Source organism: Strigops habroptila, chromosome 4 (assembly GCF_004027225.2).
Source record: "Strigops habroptila isolate Jane chromosome 4, bStrHab1.2.pri, whole genome shotgun sequence".
Lineage (NCBI taxonomy): Eukaryota > Metazoa > Chordata > Aves > Psittaciformes > Psittacidae > Strigops > Strigops habroptila.
The window spans coordinates 61,069,250-61,094,185 of NC_046358.1; the positions used below are offsets into that span (position 1 = coordinate 61,069,250).

General features: G+C 42.4%; 1 long non-coding RNA gene across 2 annotated transcripts; it reads left to right on the forward strand.

Moving 5' to 3' along the window:
* Positions 1-1,137: 1,137 nt before the first annotated feature.
* Positions 1,138-7,313, forward strand: LOC115606648. Of its 2 annotated transcripts, XR_003990956.1 has the most exons (5): positions 1,138-1,536; positions 2,938-3,091; positions 4,027-4,133; positions 5,164-5,285; positions 6,358-7,313. It is a non-coding gene; the product is annotated as an uncharacterized LOC115606648 (long non-coding RNA). The 2 variants fall into 2 exon arrangements; XR_003990955.1 differs by lacking the exon at positions 1,138-1,536 and having other exon boundaries at positions 1,570-3,091.
* The last annotated feature ends 17,623 nt before the right edge of the window (positions 7,314-24,936 follow it).

Below are 24,936 nucleotides of genomic sequence, written 5' to 3' on the forward strand. Positions count from 1 at the left end.
TCTGGAGTAATTCAGACATTCTGGAGCATGTCTGGGTGCAGCTGAGACTGGGCTCAGGCTCCTCAGTACATCCCTAGAGACCACCTTTAGTAGTGTGCTTGACCACAGTGCAACCAGTATGATGCTACTGTTCTGGAAACTGGGCCTGATCCGGAGCTCATTTAAAGCAATAGAAAGAATCCTGCGGACAGTAATAGCTTTCAAACAGGGTTTTTGATTCTTTTACAGAGAAATTTGAAATTTGCAGAGAGGGTTAATGCCTGGAAAATTATATAAATATGTTATGTCATAATATTATATGTCCCAAAATATTGGTAAAGGGTGTTTTTCCCAGAGATTAGAGCATTAGTGAAAAAATAATGATTAACCTTTAAAATCAGATTGGCATTTCTTTTTTCTCCAAATGTAGAATTAATACGCATTTTTTAATCATTAGTGTAATTTTCAGGATGATACTTTTGTTCTTTTGGCTGTTGAACTGTTACGGCTGCTAGTAACCCTTCAAATTGTTTGCTTCATTCAAGCATTCTTTTTTGAATAATTCATTAGGCATTATTATCCAAGCGTGGAACACCTCATTTAGCACTGGTGATCTTTTCCTTATGTGTAGCTGACAGGCAATCAAAGTTTTTATCAGTGCAGAAAATTTGCAATTCAGAAATGTAGTTGCAGCAATTAGTAGCTATCAGGTAGCATAGGAAGGACAGCTTCATAAAAAGAGAGAGTTGAATGAGCTCAACTGATGTTAGCACAAAAGTAATGGATAAAACTAACCGGCTGTTTCTAAATTTACCAAATGGAACATTCCTTTCTCTCGGAGTAGAAGCTTTAATTAACTTTGTGTTATGTGTGGCTTCACAGAAGGAGAAGTGACTAGGTGCCCTTCACTTGATTTTGTAACTGTATTAAGATGTCCCATCGATACACAGCTCACTCGCAATCTCACTGCAGGACAAACTCCCAGGTTTTCTCTTTGTTCACCTTGGGTCCACAGGAGAGCAATAAGTGTTTTGAAATAGACAGGAGATTTTTTTTCTCTCTCGCTCCCTGGTGCAGTAAATGTTGCAGGTTTTATGCTGCTGCAAGAAGCTGGCTGAAGTTCGGGCAGCTGAGGTGTTTCCGCAAGCATGCCGCGTGAACTCCCAGTGCAGCTGGCTGCAGTGACTCAGTCTGAGAGCATAAATCAACATTGCTAGGAAGCAAGGTGGGAGAAGAGGCTGTGAAAGCAGGAGGAAAGAATTAACTTTTAATTTCATATTTCAGTAATTATTCTAGCTCATTTCCATATTGCAGATCAGGTGATGTTTGTGATGAATTTGAACTTTACACTCTCTGGAATATGACTCTCATTTTAGTGGGCCAGAGAGGAGAAGAAGAAAGCATTAGTGGCACTTGCCACCTAGAGTGTCCATTGGAGTCCTGGAGGAGACTCAGGCATTGGTCTTGCTCGTGGGATGTTTTATCTGTTTTAGAGTGTTTTCTTACAGGTATAACTATTCTTGGGCTGCTAAGGGATTTCCAAGTCCTCTCATTCTGGTGAGTGCTCTAATTGGTTTGTGACTGAATAACTGTCATAGCTCCATCACCTCCTCTTAGCATGTTTTAAAGAGTGCTCCCTGACCTCTTTATTGAAGAAAAAGAAGAGCCTGGAGGTTCTTACTTGAAGGAGAAGTTTCTTGGCACTGGATTCCAGACAAGCATCGCTTGCGCGCTGCCCCTGCCAAACAAGACAGCTGCCAGGCGAGAGGGGCGGGCAGGAGAGGAAACCCCATTCCCTAGGGAATACCTCCAAGTGAGGAGCTGTGCAGCACCCTTGGCTTCAGGGCAGTGCAGGAGGCCTGGAGGACTATATTCCCTTCTGAGGTCCCTCACTCTTGCCCAGCACTGCAGAGAGAGGCTACAGGCATGTGAGGGCATTTACTGTGGCCAGGTCTCTAGAAACCAGGCATGGCAAAGCTTGTGGCTCCAGGGCATCTGTCCTATTTGTAGCCTTTCACGAGTGAAGTTTCAATAAAGCTCTTTTTAATGTGAGCCCTTCAGTGTTTAAGTGAAAGTGCAGAGCAGCCCAACTGCTTCAAGAACAAGAAGGTATGTGAAACAAGGCACTACATCAATTACTTACGTGTCATGGTGGTGGAGAGTGAGAAAACTGAGAGGAAATGCAGGGAATTTGTTGCAGTGCAATTTAGAAGCATCTCAATACTCCCCTCAGTATGCTTATTGCTGGTCCACTGTATTCAGACAATGCTTTTAAGCACCAGCATTGAGCCACACATGGGGACTGCGAACATTATTTTATCCATTGTGTTATCTGCCTCCTTTTAGTGAAATGAAATGATGCCATGTTCCACATACTGTTCCTTCCCCTGACAGCAGCCACAGGGCTCAGGAAACTGCTCAGAGCAGCATGGGCCATCTCCAGCAGACGCTCCCATCTGGGCAGGCACTTGGGAAGCTGCAGAGGAGGCAGGTGTGCAGCTGCCAACCCCCACTCCCCACGGGGAAAGTGCTGCATTCCCGGCAAAAGGAACCTCCTGGCGCGTGCTCCCGTCTCGGGGGTCCGCCTGGCCTTTTTCTGACAGCGTAATTTCCTTAGGAGTCTCAGAGTCTGACATCTCTGTTCATGACCCTTTTTTCTAAGCAACATTAATATCTGCTGCAGGTCTGGCAGGTGCAACGTCCGCTAATTGTGTCTGCATCGCCAGGCCTTATTCAAACAGGCCTGTAACATCCGAATTTCTACTTGGGCAATGAACAGACCTCCTTTTTTCCTGGGAAGAGTGCATTGCTCGCTCAGGAGCTCTTGGCCAACGATTCCACATCAGGAAGAAACATATAGTTAGGAAATTTTGCCTAAGCCATCACTGTGAAAACTCATCGGTATGCCTGATGGAACTGAATAGCATTTGCCAGTCTGAATTATGTCTTGTGTCACAGGCATAACTGAAGTACCTTTATAAGATGAACAAGGAGACCTTTACCTCAAAAAGCCAGAATAAGTTGATATGCACTTGACTGACATGGCCATCTGAGGTGACGGAAAGCAGCACAGTGGGAATCCACAGTGACCAGACACTGAGCCAAGCAGAGGGTAAGTCTGGGCTGATGAGCTGCTATGTCGGTGAGCTTCCCATCCTTGCAAGCCAGTGAAGCATGACTAACCCGGCACTGATTACTCATCCCTGGCACTGGTTACTCAGTCCATTCATTTTTCAGAAGTAAATAAGATTCTGAGAACATGCTTTCTTCATAATAAATAAATAGATAATCTCTCTGTGATCTCCACCAGAACTAGCTACCTAATCAAGTAGACATTTGACATATAAATAGAACATTAAGATTACAGTTGATCAACACTAGATTTGTGTCCCAGCTGGTCCTCTCTACCAGCAAATGTTGAGAAGCTTCTGAAATCCCACATTTTTCTTGATGTCACAAATGCATGTGTATGGATTTTAATGCTGGGAGAAGCTGGAGAGCCTTTGGGAAGGTAAACGGAGAAATCTCAGACTTGGCAATCCTGAAGGTCTTTTCCCCAAGACTTCAAATTTTCATCATTTGAATGTGTGAATGGGGCAGTATAGGTCATTTGGATTGTGAACTAACAAGTGCTTCTAAAATTGAAAGGAATCAACCTCCTGCACAACCTGGCTTTGCTGGAGAGTAGAATTAGACCCAAAGTATATCTCTTAACTCTTCTTTTTTTGTGCATTTTTTTGTGGGGTGGGAGTTGTGGGAGGTATTTTTAAAATGGAACCAACATGATGTAATAGCAAAATGAAGATTTAATAGTGAAATGCAAGAGTGAATGAGAACCTTTGTATGCATAGCCATACCATACTGCCTGGGTATTTTTCTTTTAATCCAATATCAGTTGTTACACAAGTTTCCAGGTTAGACATAAATATTTCACAACATGTCAAAACTTGGCTTGATGTTTTTCAAAACTGTATAGAACTGGTTCCAGTTCTATATGGCTGACTCAACAATATGTTGATTCAAGTAATTCCTTATGTTTAATCTCAGGTCCTTATCCAGCTTTTTGGAGTGAGAGTTAAACAGCCTCACATGCTCACTGCTGCCATTCCAAATCCTATGGAAAAGGGCAAAAGGACTTTGAGGTCTGTCACAAGGTATGTAGTCCTAAATCTCTACCACTGAACCCCCTGCTGCAAGGTGACAGTAGTAAGTGCTAATAGATGGCATTGTGTTGCTTTTTTTTTCTGAATCTCTCCCCTTCATTTCCTCCTTCATTAGTGGAGGAAGTGGCTGAGCACAAGCACTAGTCAACACATATCTGTTTATTATTGTTATTATTTTGGCAGGGGTTGGTCTGTATTCACTCCCACCTGGGTGCGGAGTTGCCAGCCTGATGATTTGTCCTCTGAAACTGAACCAAACCCTCTGATAAATACTAAAGTTATGGGGAAGGACTTCCCTGGGTGGTCAAAAGTTTTGGAAAAGCTTAATTCAGATGAATCTATTAGCCAAGAAGGGAAAAGCTCCCTAATGAATTTCTCCCCTGAACTTTTCTGATAATTAAGAAGAGACTCTGGTCACTGATGTCACCACTGAGCAAGCAAAGAAGGAATGCAAAATCACCAAATGATTGTTTCCCCAAAACTACTGTGTCACCATTCCCACACCCAAGACATACCTTTCCATCTGATCTCACAGTTTTTTCTAAGGGCGATTTCTTTCTTCTCTAACTATTTTTTCACAAATCAAATTGAAGTCGTTAAACAGTGAGAGAGCATTAATCACCTTATGTAACTTCACAGTAGTGAAAAGTAAAGGCAACACACAAAAGTATGATACGTAATATGAAAAACAAGGGATGGTGATATGTATGTGGAAAGAACTGCAAGGCATAGAAATTGCTCTGGAGGTGCCACCTCTTTCTCAGGTGTATCACAGAAGTATAAGGGAAGCCACTTCACCTCAATGTTGTCTGAGATGTAATCCATCTAAAATCCAGCAGAATAACCATTTATGTGCTGCTGGGAATTAATTTCATTGTAGGTATTGATTTGAGAGGTAACTGAAGCACCGAGGACTGCAAAATACAAAAAAAAAAAAAAAGAGAAATAGCTGGACAGCTAAGCACATGCTTCATGCCAACATGAAGCCAACATTAAGCCAACATGACTTTCCCGCCAACAGGACTTTACTGTGGCTTCACTGGAACATAAGAATAACCATAAGGGCTCAGAGGAAGGTACATCTCAGCATCCTGTCTCCAGCAGTGGCCATAGCAAGTGCCTAGGGTAGAGTAAAAGAACCAGGTACGCATCTATGATATTTTTCATATCTGATTACTCTCCTAGTCTCAAACTGCTTTTGATTCAAGGGCTTGCCTGAGTATAATGTAATTTGTCTGTTTAAGTGCCCTCAGTAGATCTTTTTCAAGTGCTTATCCAGTCTCCCCTTTCTAAATCCACATCATCTGCTGACAGGGAGATCATAGATGAGGGGCAGATTACAGGATTCTGTCTCTTGCTTCCTTTTGGAAAAAAATGTAAGATCACTTCTGAGTACCCACTGTGGTCAGCTCTCTGAAGATTTTCTTTGATAATTTCTGAATTAAGAACTCCTGTGAACAGTTTTGATCAAATACCTATTTCCTTGGTTGGAAATACTGCAAAAATCACAGACCGTTTCTATTCCTGGTTTTATTTCAGCATTGACATACCAACAAATATGCATCTATAGGTTTCACCTTCCTCTTGAATGAGCTATGTCAGTGGATTCCAGGCTTGTTAGTAACTTACTAATTATTAGTAGCATTATGATAAAACACTCAGATCACCAGCTGGTCTAGAGTTACGGGGTTTAAATGATGTCTACTCCCTTTTGGAGCTGCCTGTCATTCGAACACACAGATATGACATTTTCACATGTATGCCAAAAAAAGAAAAAAAAACAACCAAAAAATAACCCCACAAAAACCCAACACAAAAAAGAAGCATTGCTTGACTTTTGTAATATGATTTCCCCCCCTTTTTTTTTCCCCCAGTGTAGCTTAACAGTGTTCTGTGTTGTCTCTGTAATGAGGGACCCATCACAAAGTTCAGATTTGGAGCTGTTGCTAAGGTCCATGTTTTCTGTGTAGGTCTTTCCCCAGAGAAAGACAGGATTTCAACAGGCCACTCCTAACATCATTAAGAATGAGTAACTGAATAACCCTGTGACTCCCAAGCACTTTATACCAATGAACCACCGTCAGCGATTGATGTCTTGGAAACTCCCCATCCTCATACTGAGCCTGGGTCACAAGGTGACAGGGCAGAGACATAAGGGGTTTCAATCAAGGTCCATGTCATACAAAACTGACAGGTTCATATATGTTTATTTTAGAATTTTCCTGGAGCATGTGCAGACTACTAGGACCCCAGAGATCAGAAGAGATGAGTCAACCACAGTTTGGAAACTACAACAATGACAAAGAAAATCCAAATCGCTGTTCTAGGAATCGGCTGCACTGCTGGCAGCACTGGCAAATGCCTGGTCAGGCCCCCTGCAGATGATACACAGCCATAGTTCTTCATCATCGAGTGTGATGAAGTTAGTCCAGTTCAAGTGGAGACAGGAGTATGTGGCTCCTGAAACCCAATTATCTGAAAATATGCTTTGTGCATTGCTAATAAGAGAAGGGAATAGTGCTACTAGACATCAGTTTCACTTTGTAGCCGAGGGTCTGGGAGGAGATGCAGACAAATGTGTTGATACCTCACACTGATGACAGGAAGTAAGATTATCAAGGCGGTGGTCCATGAAAAAAAGAATAAGGTTCAATTTGGTCTAGAAGCTAGAAAAATACATACATAAAACAGCTAGGAGCTGCTACAAAATATATCTATCTCTGTATTTATATATATATATGAAATGAAATTTCCTATGTGGTTATCCTTACCTGTCTTGCTTCCTATGCAAGGAACATTATGCAATGATTAAGGAATATGATCATGACTCTTATTGAGACAAGAGTGTCTTGTCAATCAGCAGCCTAATCATTGATGAGATTGTAGCAGAATATTCCTACACATTTAAATTAATACTGGATTATAAAACCTTCTGCTATGGCTGTGTATTTGTAACTTCTGCCTCTGAAGTACAGTCAATAGCTCTTCCCTTGCTCTGTTTTTCAGTACCTTGATTAGAGCTGAACAAATGCTCTGGTGAGTGTCAAGCTTTACAGTTTCTCTGCTCTTTTTGAAGTTACTGTGAAATAGTTCCTAATGCTAAAGAGAGACTATAACACATTAAAGCACAGGCATGTAGGAACAGTACAAGGTGTTGTCAGCTATGGGAAAGACAGAAAGCCTTCAAAACCTTGTGAATGGGTTAATGCTGTTACTAGAAAAAGATTTGCCCTTTTACAGATCTGCAGGGAGGTAATGTTGACAGTAAGGAGTAGAGGCCTAGCAAGATTTTAAGTTTTTGTGTGACTTTTATTTCAAGGAAAGAAAGGGCATTGACAACAACAGCTGCCTGTAGCACAGCTTCTCCTCCTTTTTTTTACACTTGACTTCTCATATGGATTCCAGGCATGATTCAGCAACCAGAGGGGAGGGAAGAAGATTTTTACAGACATGGACTGGCACAGTATTCGAAAAAAAAGGATGAAAAAAACCCCTCAACTGAAACCCCTGGAAGTTTGCAACGTTAAATCCACAGAAGCTTGTACCCATAGTGTCCATACCTCGTCCTCTTCAGTAGCTGGAGTGCTCCTCTTTAGTTAAAAAAAAAAAAAATAGTTAATGTAAACTGTCAATGTAAGTCTGAATGTTTTTCAGTATCATGTGTGTCCTGTGATGGTTCAAATCTACACATTTTGTTGGTTCTGGAATTGGCAAGGCAACAAGAGATGAGGGACTGACAGAGACTACAGAGTGCTGGTAATGTGCACAGAGATGTGAACACAGCTACCATTTCTAAAGTTTTAATAATGTTTTAATTTTCTCTTAAGATTATCAGAAATGGAGACTCATCCCTTGTGATCCCTGTGTTAATTGTGCTGTTTATGATAACAACTTTCTTGATTATTTTGGATGATTTGAGTTCTGAGACTTTTCTCATATATATGAGTGCATCTGCATGTTTTAAGATATGAAAATTGCTCTGGTGTATTCCTGTTAAATTGCATGGTAATAACTATAACAATCTCCCACATAAATTATGATTGCAGAGACTTACCTACTTGTCCTTGCCTCAGCTAATTATATTTCACCCCCATTCACTTTTTTCATGCTGTCGCTTCAAATGCATATTTTTTTGGTTCTCTAAGTCTGCAGTATCTCTATTACATTCCCTGAGAGTAGAGTAGGTTACGCTTACAGTGGGGAGACTTGCTGGACTGAATGAACTGAAATGAAAGATATTTTAGTCTCTTGACATACAATCCTCAAGTAGCTGTATGGAACACACTAATTCTTTGAATGAATAAATATTTCTGAGTTATAATTCAAATGCCCCAAAGTAGGCATACGAGAGAACAGAGGCGGTTCAGCACAGGTCAGACACTGCACTTCGTATGTCAGGGCCAGGCCACTGGTGTGAAGATCAGCATGAGGCCCAGGCTCTCTGGACCATGGAGGGGAGAACAGGGCTGCCCAGAAAGGCAAGCCCTAAAATCTTGTCCCTCTTGAGGTCCTGGCATTAGCCCGCTGGAACCACAAAGGGTGGGATTGTGCTCTGACTTCTGCCCACCCTCCAGAGCTCAGCTGTCCAGACCTGGACTTTTAAAATGCATTAGTTTATGCTTTATATTGAAGATCCTTGATATGAGAGCACTTGCTCAGGAAGTGACTGACACGAATTAAAATCCCTCCTCAGCCCAAAAGGATCCAAACTGTGTTACCCTCAGGAAGGCAAACCAAAACCAGTGGCACTCAAACTACAGTCAGCCTTTCAGCTAAACTTCTATTTATTTTAAAAAGCAATTTACCCTTGAAAAGAACATCTTCAGAGAGCAGCCGTGCTTGGTAGAGCAGCTTCTTGTTGAAAGGGAAGGTCCAACTGCATGTTTGCTGAGGCTCCAGAGAAGATGAGAATGTGTTGTCCCCCATCCCCATGCCTTCTGGTCTGCATTGTCCCAGAGGAACAAAGCTGAAATTCAGAGATGTCTTTATTCAACAACTGTTTTCGATGAGAGGTTTTAACACTCAAGAAACTTCCATAGTACTATTGAAACATAAGTTACATAGCAAGCTATTATCAAGGAAGGAAATGTTCACTGCAAATGCCTCAGCTCACCACTTAGTTTTCTACCATTTACATTTTTCCTTTTCTGAAGCATTTACAGCTGTCTAATATATCCCATTTTACCTTGCACATCCTTCTCACAAAAATAATGATAAAAAAATTAAAACTTCTCAATGAGAGGAAGATTTTTTTTGTCAAAATACTTCTTAGCTTGATAAATAATGAGGTATTTCAGTCAGATTTAAAACCACCATTTCCAAAAATGTTACCAGTTATGCTGGTGACATTGTTACTGTATTAACCTTTCTATTCTCTCTCTGGCTTCTTATACTGTCAGATATTATCAGAGTAGCTAAGCATCTCACTCATAAAAGCAATAGCAAAAGTAAAATCTCTACAGGGGTTCATACTCTCTGGCAATGCTCTCTTTTCACTGGTAAAAAATTTGCTTGAGTCAGGGCTTTAAGTTTGGTTTTTGGAGAGTGGAGGGGAGGAAATGTTTAAGAATAGATGTCATATTTGAATCGTGTGAGCTGCACCCATGACAAGAAGACTCCTTGGAAGTCCTGCCTGCATCTCCTGCAGGCATCTGCCCTGGGGTCCCCTGTGCCCAGTGAGGTGGGCATCCATGTGCCTACCCATACCCACTGCCCAAGGTAACACGGGATGGAGGTAAGGACCCCGACTGCAGGTGCTGCCCCTGCACAGCTAGGTGGCCTTTGTTCTGCGTGGTCCTCAGCAGCCCCAGGGCTGCTGCCCACAAGGACGTTGGTGTAATCCCTTGTTTGAACCACTGACCTCATCTGCTTCCACACCTTCCCCTGAAATGTCAGGTTTCAGTTGAATTCAGCACTCTTATCTGTTTCCAAAGTGCACCATCATCTGTCTGATGAAGTACTTTTGCACCTTAATTCCGCTCCTCCACAACTTTTTGTCATGTTTCTCCCCTCAGGAGACTCTTTTTCACAATAAATAGATGTTATTTAGTTTCTCGTCATATGGAAGCTCTCCCATGCTTCGGATCATTCTCATCTCTCTTGTCTAAAACCTAACACTATCCCCTCTTTTATATGGAGAGACCAGGAGAGCAATGAATTACCTCAGATATGGATGCAACCAAGGATTAAAGCAATAGCATCATCTTCTGTTTCTGCTGTTGATTTTTTTCATCTTTCTGTGCACAGGGATGCTGAAGAAACCCCCTTAATAATGTCACCAATGTCACTGTAGAGTTTTCTTTTGTATTGTCATTTGTGCATTTTAGAAAGGAAAAGGTATTTTTAGTAACATGTGAAGCATAAAAGCAGGTGCTGCATCTTTCAGTTTCACAATTTAACCCAAATGGCTTTCTGTGTCATTAGCTTCATGCAGTCCTGCTGAAAAGAACTATAAACTACAATCTAGGCTATTTTTTTTCCACATAAAATTTCCAGCAGCAGCATATGTGCTTGTCGTGTTGTTGGGACTGATCCAAGCCATGCAGAAGTGCATTGGTTGGGGTCGTGCCCACAGTTCCTCTGTAGTGCCACGCTCACAAGAAGAGCTGTCCAAGGGCTCCTGGTTATCCCTCACCATGTGCCAGCCGTCCTGGTATGGACAAGGCATTGAAACCATGGTCTCCTGGAGGTCCCTGCTCCTCGCAGCACATACCTGGTGCTTTGTTCCAGCCTCATCCTGATGCCAAGAGGAGTTCGCAGCCAGTGGTAGGTCTCAGAGTGGTGGCTGATTGCTGCCCATGGCCCCCGCACTGTTGGCAGACATGTGTGGGGAGGGTCCTGGCTGTATAATGGCACCCAATGTGATTGCAAAGCGGGGACTGGCTGACTCCCATATAGCAAATCAAACATTTGTGGGAAGACCTGTACGTTCAGTGGGTCCAGACTAAGCGAATTTGGTGCCAGAGTAATTTAGTTCCCACCACCCCAGACCATGATGAATTTTCCTCCGAGAGGCCCATGCAGAGCTCATGCTCAGGTTATTTGTGGTGATGGCTTCTACAAAGATGTGAGCTGACACAAGCAACCGTTTCTCAAGCAGTTGCTCGTAACTGCAGCCCTCCTTCAAGCCACCCATCCTTGTGCCAGCCCACATAAAATAAGCTGCACTGTAGATGCAATTTCCTGTAGTGACACTGATATGGGTTAACCCAAATTTTGGGAATCCAAGCTAAAACAGAACTGAATCTTCAGAAACTGCAGGCTATCCAACCCTGAAAAACAAGTGTTAGGATTGGCTGTGTTGCCTTAGAGAAACTTTGTGGCAGCCCTTAGCTGCGCTGGGGGCAACTGCCCCTCAGGGTAGGGAAGGAGCTACTGGTATTTGCTCTTTTATTGCTACTCCTGGAGCAAGCATATTTCAGCCAGATCAGTAAATGAGATATCAGTTTGTACTGAAGGTTTTGCTTCTGCAGCAAGTGCAGTAATAACAGCAGAATACTTCTGTGGTTCCTCGGGAAGCTTTGTGAGCAGTCACCTCTGACTCATCAGCAGAACAGACCATATTCACTCTTTCTCAATTGTGTCATTGCTCCTGTAAGCCCAAGAAACTGTTGCTGCCACAGGCCACAGAATTAAAAAATGGGCTACCACAGCCAATTTCCCACCTTATTTCATGCTGTAGGGCCAGTAGCCTAATCTATTTTATGTTCCAGGAGCAGTGTAAGCAAGACTGAAGCATTACGAGTTGTTCTTCTCTCTGCCATCGCCTTGTGAAATGTCTTGGCGAAATTCCCAGGTGAGTACAGGAAGTAGACCATGCTTTGCATTAGAGAAGAACACTGAAAAAATAACTTTTTACAAGTGCATGTGGTAACAGTACAAGGGGGAATGGCTTTAAACTGACAGAAGGGAGATTTAGATTAGATATTGGGAAGTTCTCTACTGTGAGGGTGGTGAGACACTGGCACAGGTTGTCCAGAGAAGCTTGGATGCCCCATTCCTGGAAATGTTTATGGTCAGGTTGAATGGGGCTCTGAGCAACCTAGTCTAGTTGAAGATGTCCCTTTAAAGGTCCCTTCTAGCCCAAACTATTCTATGATTCTATGATTGATTTCCTTGCTTTCCTGCTAACTTCCACAGGAAAAGCATAGCCCATTCTGATGCTACACGGTTTGAACCTGGGATCATTTACCATAACAGTGTTCATTCACCATTATTTTGTTGAAGCAATGTAAAAAGACAAGGCTTAATTTGTGAAATGGGCTATCTATTCCCATGAAAACTGCATAATAAAATGTACAACTATTTCAATTAATATAGTAAATGCTCTTTAAGCAATAGGCATGATTTTGTGTATATTTTTTAGTGCAGAAGATGTCATCATCCTTTGCTCTAATTGTTCTTGATTTTACCTCCTCATCTTTTTATTTAAAGAGAAAGAATGACAACTCATCTCACTGGGAGCAAAGTTTGCTCATAGATAGATCAGGAATAATTAGACCAAATGGTACTGCAAACTCCAGCAGACAGGATATTTCCATTATAGAGAGTTATGTTGTCATTTCTTTGACCATCCTCCCATCAATCCATCCATCAACAAATTAAAGTTGGCTAAAGAGCCACTTATCTTGGGTGCTTTTTACCCTGATTGTTGTCAATCTAGGTAAATAAACTTTTTCCCTAGGCAGATTTTACATATTTAACCATGTTTCAGGAGACAGTCCCCTTACTATTCATACACCCAGCAAATTGCACGTGCTTTTGTTGTGTTTCCTGACTCACCTCACCCACATATTGCACCTTCATTAAATGAGCCCTGCTCCTTCTGCTTCCCTTTGGTTTCTCTTTAAAGATGGGATGACTAGGATAAAGTTGCATTAAAACTTGCAGACCGAAAAAATCTAGAAATTAATTTTATTCCCTTAGGTTGGAAAACCTTAGTGTCCCATGCAGGATGCACATCAATAATGGACCAAATGTGTGAAAGAATTAAAAAATGAAAAGCAGAGCTTTATCAGGAAGCCTGCTTTGACAAATACGGCAGTGCTACTGCATCTGACTTTGGCCATTTAAACTGTGATACCATAAATGACTTTAGGGCTTCATGATGCACATAAACAATGATATGAGCAGCATTATATTTGTTATCTAATAAATATGTATGTGCCAGTGAATACACTGTTAAAGATATTACTTTCTCCCTATTATTTATATTCACTCTAATTGATACATGGAGCGGTTCACACTCTGTCTCCTGCCTATCAGGCAGAAGCAAGGGAATAGTGGGCTTAGTTATTAGTATTAATGTATGCCTAGTGCTCTTCAAAAGACAGCCATACACACACATGCGCATAGAAGGTGTGACATTCCCCTCCTACTGAAGTCAATAGGCTATGTATTGCTGTCAGTAATGATCGAGGCTGTTCCCAGAACTGACTGTAACTAGATCAGAATATGATTGAGAGCAAATGCACTGCTATGGGCAAAGCCAGAAAGTTGTTAGGGAAGCAGGAGAGGAACAACAACCTGGTATTCCCTGTTGATCGTTAAGGACATGTTCAGTCTTCACATTGTCGTTGCATGGCCAGACTTAGAGCCACGAGAACACTGGGGTGCTTTACACCCTTGGTATGTGGAAGGGATGGCTCCACACAGTGCTAAGGTCCCCTGTGCAGCACCAGCGAGCCGGGCACAGCCATGCCTGCTCTAACTCCGGTAAATCCCACAGGCAGCCAAAGTGCTGCTTCATGCCCCTTCACCTGGTGTAGGAAGAGATTTGATCTCAGGGCCACGAAACAAACATATCTCAGTTGTTAGATTTCCCTCCAGTGAAGGCAGGACATAAGAAAAGGTTTTTGCAGTGGCAATGCGCGTGTTGGATAGTGCTGTACTGATATCAGTGGAAAACACTCATCTAAGAAAGATAAGGATGGCTCCTCATACAAATTTGAGTCACAAACGGCAGTGTGACACTGACACTGCCTTGAAGCCAAAGCCAACCCCAAACAGCATCTCCTCTCTTTTACCTGCAATGTAGTTGGCATTAAACATCTTACTGATCTCAGGCTTTTCCCTTTGATGCAGTCAAAGCAGAAGCAAAGGAAGATTTGACTTTCCAAACAGGGCATGTCCCAAGTACAGAAACATCTCCTGAGACTACAACTCTGAAACAGCCATTCCAGATTTTGGTGCACACATGCCCATTTCCCCTGCTGGCTCCTCCTGCCCTGCAGGTGCCTGCTCAGTGCAGAGAGACTACAGGGACTCACTGGGGAGGCTGTGCTCCCCTGGTGGTTTGTCACAGTCAGGAGATGGTACAGCAGTGCTGCAAAAGTCAGCACAGCTGGTGTTATGGAAGAGGACAACTCAGAGAGAGCACCTTCCCTGTGGACTGTAACGGAGCAGGCATGGTAAGTAAGTACCATAACCTTGCCTTACACTCGTCTCTCTCCCTACTGCCTGTTCTTCTCAGGAGCTTAAGGCAGGAGTTTGCTGTAACATGATGAAAAAAAGATGTCACCTTTCCACCCTTTTAATAGGCACAGTAAGCAAAAGGTGTCTTCCTTTCCTCTGCCAAAATAACCCACTTCTTCTCCTTGGACAAATAAAGGGGACCAGATGAGGAATTTGTACTCCTAATATTATAAGGGGAGGGGCAGAGCTCAGTGAGGCGGTGCAGTTTGTTTGCCCGTTCTCCAACACTTGTAGGGGACAGTGACAAACACCCCTGCTGCAGCCTGCCATCCCAGGGCTCTTCCCTGGCACCTGCTGTCTTCGTCCTGGAGCAGAGTCTGCTCCTCACTTTGCCCAGAAGAAAATGCTTCCCATCTTGAGGAATCTTGCCAAGATATCCAAGGTGCCTCATCACATCCTGTCTGTTTCAGTCATGATGAGATGGCACCCACTTGGCTCACGCTGCCTGTCTGCTCTTTACATTTTGGCTGTGTCTTCAGTACTGATATTCTGATCAAGAGCTTCAAATGCAAGTGTGGATTGCTTCTTGGTTGTCACTAAAGGGGCCCTCAGCAGAAGCCAAATGTGGGTAAGATGGCTGAACTGATGTTGCAGGAGTGGCCTCCATCTCTTAGCGCTTGATTTCCTCATCCTAACTCTGCATAAACATTACTTCTTTGCGTTTATCTATACTCAAGCTTAAGTGCCTGTGCAAAATATAGCACAGACAGCCAGAACAGAAATGAGGCATTTAAATGGTAAATAAACACTGCCTGTACATGGTGGTGCTTTTATAAATAATATCCCCTTTTAAGCTTTATTCTCTGCCATACAGGAATGTCACTTTTTCAGAACATCTGAACCCACAAACATCACACATCAATCTCTTTATATGCTTATTTAAAGAGCATATCAAACTATTTCTGCAAGCAAAAGGACTAAATTATCCATGAATTCCAGATAACCATCCTCAACCCAGAAAATGTCAAGAGTTTTCTGTAATAATAGTCCCAAACATGGCAGCTGTAGTGGTTGGAGTAACTCCCTTAGGAGTGGAAGAGCCATACATTCCTGGGAGCATACTCACCACTGAGCAAGTTCTGACTTCAGAACTCAGCTATTAGATATTGTGCTCCATACATTTCTCTGTTCTTGCAGTCATGTAGTGCCTTTGCTGCCTCCTTTGTACTGTGTGTCTCCTCTAAGGGGGGTGAGTGTTCAGAAAAGCCCTCCCCTAGCCCTGGAGAAGCTCTTGGCAAGCAGGTGCTCAGAGAGGTGCTGCTGGAGCTGAGCCACAGCAAGCGGATAGTGGGGTGGGGGGATGTTGGTGCAGTATGATTTCTCTGACCTTCCATGGTGAGGGGGGACATTAAATTAATCATTTTCATAATTTGTGCCTGCAACTTGCAGAAACCATTCATAACTGGAGATTCCCACCCTTATCACTCCATTCATTAGCGCAATACATCCTGGTTATAAATTCAGTCCTGTAGCAATTCCTGGTTGGCTTTTGCTCTTGTCCACTAAAATGCAAAATAATAGAAAATGTTTCCACCTTGCTTCCTCCTTTAACTCCTTTAACTTTAATTTTAAATTGTTACAATTTTTACAATGCTGACCTATAAACATCTGCCTAATTCTACCTCACAGGCTTGTAATAACCACTGCCCACAACTATCTACCAGGAAGACATGAAGATTTGCACCTGAAACATTTAAGAGAAGATAGAGGTGGTTCATGTGCACATCTTCAGATATTGAGTTGTGTGCCATTTCAAGCAACAAACCTCCATGGGCAAATTCAGACTGATACAGAAGCACTGACCTCGGATAAATGTGGGTTTTGGTTGCGGATTTTGTGCACAGGTAGTAACATCATATACTCTATACAGCTAATTTTGCTCTGAAGTATATGCAGATCCTTCACCGCAGTTAGCAGCAAAAGGTGTGTGTTTATGGTGTGTGCAAGTGGGAAGAAAAAAATAATCAAACCAAAAATTTCCAATTACAGTCCAGAGGCTACCAACTGCTAACCAGTTGTGTAGCATAGTCAATTCCAGCATTCTCTTTCAAGGATTGAGCGGAAAATGGAAACAGACTGCAGTGTTTGCTCTTTCCTGAGCTTCCCGTTGAGGACCAGCCCAAATAGACTTTGATTTCCTGCCTACCCACTACCATACTGAGTAAAAAATGTGACTTAAGTTCACAATTACAAGATGATGCAGGTGTTTTACTAATATGAAACTTGTATTCAGAGACAAGTTTGTCCAAATTGCTCATAAGATTGACATGAGACTAAGGAGCTTTTTTGCTTCCCAGCCAGCGGGTCCCTGTGGTGGAGGCAGCAGTGGCAGTGGGAGGGTCTGTGCTGCAGCAAAGCAGTTGCTGACTTCAGCACAGACCCCGGCACCCAGGGCAGGCCTCATACTCATGACAGCTCTTCTTGGCAGCCCAAGCACAAATGGGAATGAACGTAGAGGCAGAAACACCTACTGACCCTGCTGAGGGATGCTTCTAACCTGTCCCCAGATGTGTTTGAGAGGTGGTGCAGAGAAGCTGGTGTTGCCCTCAGTCCTACAATGCCTGTCCTGTGGCTTTATAGAGGTGTCACTGTCCAAACCTTTCAACTTACTAAGTTTTCTCTAACTGGCTTTCTCTAAAATTTTAACAGACATGATGGAAATGCAAATTGCAAATTCTTTTCAGCATGACTGTGTTTGGGGTTTTTTTGTGTCATAATCAGAATATGGTGGTGGGATTTATTGTAAATGCAGTTTTGCCATCATACTGTAAGATGCAAAACTGAGAAAAAATTGAATACTGTGCGAAAAGGAGTGAGGCAAAACACATGAGCGTTATACAGTCTCCTCTTAATGTGGTCTCTCAGAGTGGATAATAATATAAACATTCATCCATTAGAAAAAAAACTTACCCTTTACTGCCCCCCATTAAATACATTGGCAGTCCTATTAAAATACAAGTCAGACTTGTGTTTAATGATCTTGAAAGGAAAGTAATTGCTTGAGTATTACCATTCAAATGTTCTTACAGCAGCATATAATATTTACAGTCTAAGCGCCACTTCTGAGTGCTGCGTGGCACTGAAGATTGCCCAGCCTCTTCAGAGAGAGAGCCTGTGTAGCTGAGAACCAGGGTACAAAAATGATCTGCTTTCTGAGCACTGTAAAGCCTATGAGAAACAACTAAGAAATGGGCTGCATAATTTTTCAGTTTTAATAAGCTCTTGAAAGAAAAGTCTTTCAAAAACCCTCCAACTCTGTGAAGGCAGGGCTTGAACACCACAAATGTTTGGTCAGGTGAGGAGTTCTGGTGTTACTCACATGAGCCAAGCACCTTGTTCTGTATGCATCATATGCCAGCATCAGGGAAAAAATCTTACTGAGAACTATGATATTCTGCTCTACATTTTTAACCCCTGATAGTGTCTGAGTCAGTGAAAACATCATAGACGATTTGTATTCAAATATTACATATGTTTTTGTGGAAATAGTCTCAAATTGAAGCTCATTTTGACTAAGGAAGAGGGGAACGTGAAAGTAAAGAGGAAACAATAATAATTTGATTATGTTAATTTGTACAAGTCTACCAAGTGTAAACAGGGGAGAATATTTCATAAAGCATGTGGCAAGAGTGCCACAAAGAATATCAAAACTTTTCTGGTGGGAAAAAGTGAGTCTCAAGGCCTTTTTCTTCCTTCTCTCACTTGTTTTGCCAATCAAGGTCTTGGTCCCTCAGGTTTCAAGAGCGATGGCAAAGTTCGGGGCTTGGTGCTAGTGCCTCATGACAGCAGGCACTGGAGTGTAGAACTGCTTAGCAAGGTCTCTGCCCCTTGCTCTGTGCTTGTACAGGGTATAGTGTGGGGAGGCCACAGTCATTGCTGAGACTCTTGTGCCCACCTCTAAGCCAGATTAATTAAAAAATACTAACAAACTCAAAATGCCTAAGGTATTGCATTTTGTTGGACATGCTGATTCTGAGAATGACAATCCTGCCATAGTGAATTAGCTTTTACAGCCTCAGATGTCGCTATCAGATGCCATCCCAAGCACGGATGTGACTTGAACCTAGTCGGATGAGACACAGTAAAGCACCAATGTGTACTAATCAAACTGATGCCATGGGCCAGATATTAATGTTAGAATGAGGGAGTGATACTATCATCAATTTATTGTTTGTAATGGTTCATGTTTCTGTGAGGGAGCAGATTATACAGTTTACCTCCTTTGCATGCACCTAACTGACAAACTGCTTCCTTGTTATTCCTTGCAGAGTGTGGTCTTGGTTACACCCCTTTTTCTATCTTAGCCGGTCATGAAGTGATCATTGAAACAGCCCAGACATGGTGATTCCCTTTTACACTGAGGCTTTCTTAGATCACTCTCACAATAGAAAAGACCTGTAAAGCAAGTACAAAGGTAGTTCATGTTCCTGCTAAATCCCTGGGCGATGTCAGGAGCCTTCATGCAAGTAAGAATGAAACTTGAAATCTCTGAGAGTGCTGTAGAATCATAGAATGGTTTGGGTTGGAAGGGACCTTAAAGATCATCTAATTCTAACCCCTTCCACTAGACCAGGTTGCTCAAAGTCCCATCCAACCTGGCCTTGAACACTTCCAGGGATGGGTTAGCCGCAGATTTTCAGGGCAACCTGTGCCCGTGTCTCACCACCCTTTTTAGGTGGGACCAGATCACTGATCTTTACTTGAACATTTAGCCGTTGACCTGTACAGGTGCACACATCTTCATGAGCAAGCATGAGGGAAGACGAAGACAGAGAATCAGCAAAAGGGAAAACATTTGCAGTCTATGCAACCTGTAATAGCAAAGAAGAGTGCATAGACCATTCAAGTAACCAGGGGCACACACCTGTCTTTGAAGGTGTGTGCACGAAGGCGTGAGCATCACTACTTGTGTGTGTATAGATCAACACTTTATGTATGCCCATGGCAGTCTAGCCGTATGCCACGCAGAAGCAGCTTTTCAAGCCAATTCACTGACCTGAGAACTGAAAATCAACACCCATGTCTGCCCCACTTCCCTCTGCAAATTAGTATATCTTTAGATTAGGACGCTCAAGAAGTCCAAAACACTAATAGTGTTTTTTCTGGATCCTCTTCAGTCTTTCACCAATGAACTTAAAAACATGACTGTGCTGAGAGATCTGGGATTTAGCTGAGCTCCTCATTACGGTTTTCTGATTCCCTAATTAGTGTGGTTTAAATTTCAAGCTGGAACAGGTCAGGTACAATCAACAAACCCAGAAAAAAAATGCATCTATGCAATTTTAACATGACTTGCCTTGGCTTCAGGCCAACTAAACAATACATCTGAATAACACAATGCATTGCTCTTGATAACCTGAACAAAGCTCTTATGTCATTATTGCAGTTGGGACTGGGTGTTATTCAGGCTTGGTGACCAACTGGTGGTGCTAATGCTTCATTGGATGGGAGGTGAAGAAGGGTTCATTACCTCTCACTAAATATGTACATGCATTACACAAACCCTCTGCAAATTACAAAGTAGCTTTCACAGCCTTGCAATTAAAGGATCCATCTTAAGTTTAAGAATACACTTGCAGGAAATGGTTACACACCTGTATTCCAAAATTTCATATAGCAGTACTTTAAGCATGAGAGCTTCAAGGAACAGTCACTTGCTTAGGACATTTGACATTCAGTTCTTAGTCTCTTAGTCCTTACATTACAGTTTTGTAGGTTTAGGGGTTTTTTCATCTGTAATATAATGTTTATTGCTTGGGAGGGGGATTAGATACTGACTTGTCTGCAGAGGACTATGAAGCAGTAAAACACCAAGTTAGACAAGCCTGGGTTTGAAGGGTGTTAACCACAGTCAGAGCCAACCAGCCTGGTTGATAAATCACAGTCTGAGCCTTGGTGGGTGGGGAAGGCTCTGGAGACAAATGTCACTCCATGTTTCAGGCAGCACAGTCATTGACTGCAACAGAAATAGATTCCAAGAACTTCAGAATTGTGGGGGAAAAAACAAAACAAAACAAAACAAAACAAAACTGTTATTTTCATTTATTTAAGTAATACTTCTTTTAAAAAAGCCATAATTCATACTTGGTGGAGGCTGTTTACTATCCTAGAGCTTTGTATTTGGTAGCATTTTGCAGCTCTGTCCCCTAGGTGTTGCTTTGAAAGTCACCTGTAACAATCAACCAGGTCAATGACAAGTTGTGTGAGGGTTTGTCCTGTTGCCCAGAGAGGAGAGGGGAGGAACTGGATAATTTTCTTTTGCAGCATGCAGACTATGAAACAAAAACCCCTTTTCACACCAGTGTTGACCTGTAAGGACACTTTCATGGAGAGGCTGAACACAAGATTCTCAGAGTAACAGCACAGAGTGGAAGAGGGCACCTGTAGTGCGATACGGTGGCAGATGATTTGTGATATATCAGGTGATGACAGTCATCTTCCTAGCATCACACTTGCCATTGTGTTTATTCATTCCCTGAAATCATCTTCCTCTGATAGCTGTTAAATCTCTGGAGGAGTGAGGTACCCCTGGGTCAAGCAGGAGTGGGCAGGCAAGGGGATCTCCACTCTGCCTGCTCCCTGTACCACGCTCCCATCCCTCCCACAGTATTTGGTGTGGTGAGTGTCTGGAAGCTATTCACAACTGGCATTTCCAGTGAAATAGCTAGAAATCACTGTGTCTGGTAAGGAACTGGTCTTTTTCCACGTTTTCTCCAGTGATCACAGTTTCAATACTACGAAGTGACCTACAGGGTTACTTTAGCCACTAAGGCCAAATTTCTCCCTTAGACAAGCACTGCCTCATCTTCCTATAGTGGCAAAATGATGACTGTTTTGGGAGTGCAGAGGAGTACCAGTACACTCTGTGAAGCCTCATCTCATAAAATCCAGGCACATAAATTCTTAGTTTCCGCTTGAGTGAAATACCTACAGATACTGTGCAGGTTCCTGTAAGGTCAAGCTCATGAAGGTCTCCTCCTTCCCACAGGAAGAGGCACTACAGCTGCTCAGGGAATGCTGTCCCACTAGCAAAGGCAGCTGAAGTGAAGAGGAAGCTGAACTTCATCTGCTGGCTTTTCCTGGCCGTGGTATCAAGCTGTCAATGACAAGTGGGAGTCTTTCTCCTGAAGGGGGCCTGATGATATGCAATGGTAATCAGTCGCTGGTTTTCTTGGTTTTCTCCTCCATTCCCAACAACCTGTTTTTTCTACTCCAAATAATTTCCTAAAGATTTCCTAAATTTCCTTTTTATGGACAGTAGCATTTCTTCTTTCCCCTCCCCATGACTGCTTCTCTCTGATGGAGCAGCCCTGACAATGGTTTTCTGCTCGCAGTATCACCTGGCAAGACACGAGCTCCATTGTTTCCTTTCCCTTATGGCTCCTCCTGTTTGTTTCCCATACTCAGGCTGGAATTAATGTTCCGGCTTTGATTGTCATTGTTTATCTTTGGTTGGAGAACATTTGCCTTCTGTCTCGTTTAGAAAAAAGTAAAATCAGTGCCAGATCTTTAACAAAATGAAGGCATCTTCTCTATTTTTGTTGCGGGTACTTTGGATTGCAGGATGTGCAAAATCCAAGAGGTACACACACATTGGGTGTGCAAGTTAGATAACTGCATGTACCAACGTCCAGTTAAATACATGTCTGGTGATCTGCATTCCTAAATACATGATCACTGTATGCCATCATGTCAAACTGGGGCTGTGTCTCAGTGCTGGTGCCATGTGGATGTTAGAGCCACTGTAGAGCAGACGGGGTGCGCTGGTGAATGTGGCCTGCATTTCTGCATGCAGTCCTCGCCTTCTGACATTTGCAATTTTGTCCCTTAATCTCTGTGGTGCAGGATTTGCTGTCAAGAAACATTGCCTGGGATGAGCTGTTGGGACTCATATTATCAACCAAACATTAATTATTCTTCTAACTAAACCCTCAACAGCTAGGTTAGGTAATACAAATGTAAAGAAAGAAATTAGTACTGAATCATGTTCAGTACTTGAAATCTAGAATGAATCATGCTGGAGGAACAAAATCATATACCATAAGCATATGTGTGTAAAGACATAACAGAACCAGATCCTCAGCTGGGGCTGGGCCATGTAAAGCCACTGGTATCAAAAGATGCTTTCTCAGTTTAGGACTCCGACCTGCTTTGTTTATTCTGAGCACCTATTTGAGATAATGACAAGAGCTGTCAGGTTGTGCTGACGAAAGCTGAAGCCAGCATAACAAATAAGATCTGTTAATCTTTTACAGTAGAAAACTTTTTTTTAAATCATGCTTATGCAAGAAACTACTCAGACAGACAGAAGTAGCATAGACCCTTGGAGAAGCTGTAATGGGTGCCTACCCACTTGCCAGGCAAAGTATCAATGCAAAACATCAGAGCATTTTGAAAGAACAGCAAGCACGCCTATCTGTTGTCAGGACCAAGCAAGAGGACTCAGATCTTCAGGTCATGTAACTTGGGACAGCTCAACTTATTTCAGTACAATTGTATATTTATATCCCTATGTTCCACATATGGTATAAATGTCATGGTGCTTAATACTATAGTGGTGTTGTCCTTATATTCAACTGGGCTAGAGATTAAGTAGTTACATTTCAGTATACACAACTAACTGCTTTTAAATCCAAGCTGGGCGTTTAAATTCACAGAATAGAGCCATAAAGAGCTAATGAGAAGAGTAAAACTCAGGTAGTTAAAAAATGACGTAAGGTACGGTCTTAATTTTTTATTATTAAATTCACAGCACATTAAATATTAAGTGTTCATAAACTTTGTTTTGTGCAATGATAAATTAGTAATATCTGTATAGACATGTTCTTTTACAACAGGAAAGCTAGGAAACATAGTACCAGAGGACTTTGTGTTGACAGCTGAAGCTATTAGAATAGACTTCTTAATCTTCAATCATAAAAAGTAGATAATGTTATTTCTTATTACTATTAAATGCAAAGTGCCTTACTAGGAAACATATATGTCATTACTAAAAATAACTACCAGAGAATGTTTTGAGCAAGGAAGAAAAAGATGTTAGCAAATTATATCTTGAGATAAACTCAGTGAAATGTTCTCTGCTAATCTCTGCCATATAAAAGTTGCTTTTCAACTTACTCTTTTGTTAGCCCATAACAGGTTGCATAAGGTTTATGTCCAAGCACAGAAACAGTCACTGTTTAACACGGTATGTTGTACATTTGGGGATAGTTACCAATGGTTAACACCCTCACAATGCAGGCTGGTGTATATGCTTTCTCTATAATAGAAAAACATCTGCCAACCTCTGCTAGGGGAAGGGATGATGAACTTTGTTTTCCTTCTTGTCTACAAACAGTGTTTCTTGATTAAAACCAGGGCATTTTAGTAGCTTTTGTCTAGGATTTAGCAACATTATTAATTCAAATATTTTCCACAGTTCTTAAATATGCAAAAGAGGAGATATCTTCCAGGCCAGTCTCCTCAGACTAATTCCTTGTCTGCAGACCAGACCATGGAGATGTATTTCAGAATGAAAGGTAGCCTAAATGAAGGAATTATGGTTTTGTTAAGTATTAATACATGACCTAGACAGCAGATCCAGAAAGAATCCTCTTCCAGAAAACAGTAGGACAAAAAAGTTGATTTGCAGGAGCACACACTAATTTTTGAGTCCTGATACTTTAAATGTTTTTCCCAAACTAGTAGTCAAAGGAGACTCATTCAGGATTCCTATGAATCATTTTGAATGAAAAAAAAAACCAAAAGAAATTACCTTTGGACCCTTTTTTGCCTTCAAAACCTATGCAGTGTCTTCTGTGTTTGCCTTCACAGCACACTAGCACGTCGCCTGTCCAGGGCCAGTGCCAGTGCCAGTGCAGGGACCGGAGCTCAGCCACCTCCAATCCAGGAGCATGCCACAGGGCTTGCGCAGCTCCTGCCCCAGTTTTTTTTTTCATGATCCCAAATCAGAAGCTTGGGTAAGAAAGGGCTGGAGCAACACGTGCTCTCCTTGTCTGTTTATAACGGGTGTATGGTCTGCCCCAGCCAGCTGATGGGAACTAGGACATGCAGAGGAGTGTGTCCTCCTCATTCAGCTGCTGTGAGGGCCTCGAAGCCAGCTGGAGCATTAAGAAGCTGAGCAGTTCTCTGCCAGCCCAGCTCCCGGGGCCAGCTTGAGGAGTAGGAGAAATCAGCAGTTGCCTGGAGAGGCAGGCTGGTGGAGGCAGTAAAATCACAGCCGGGAAAGGATGAGCCATGCCCTGGGGTGCAGCAGCAGCTGCTGCTCCCTGACAGGTTTCCCCAGGCCCCCTGCTCCCCTGCGGCACAGCCCCATTCCTGT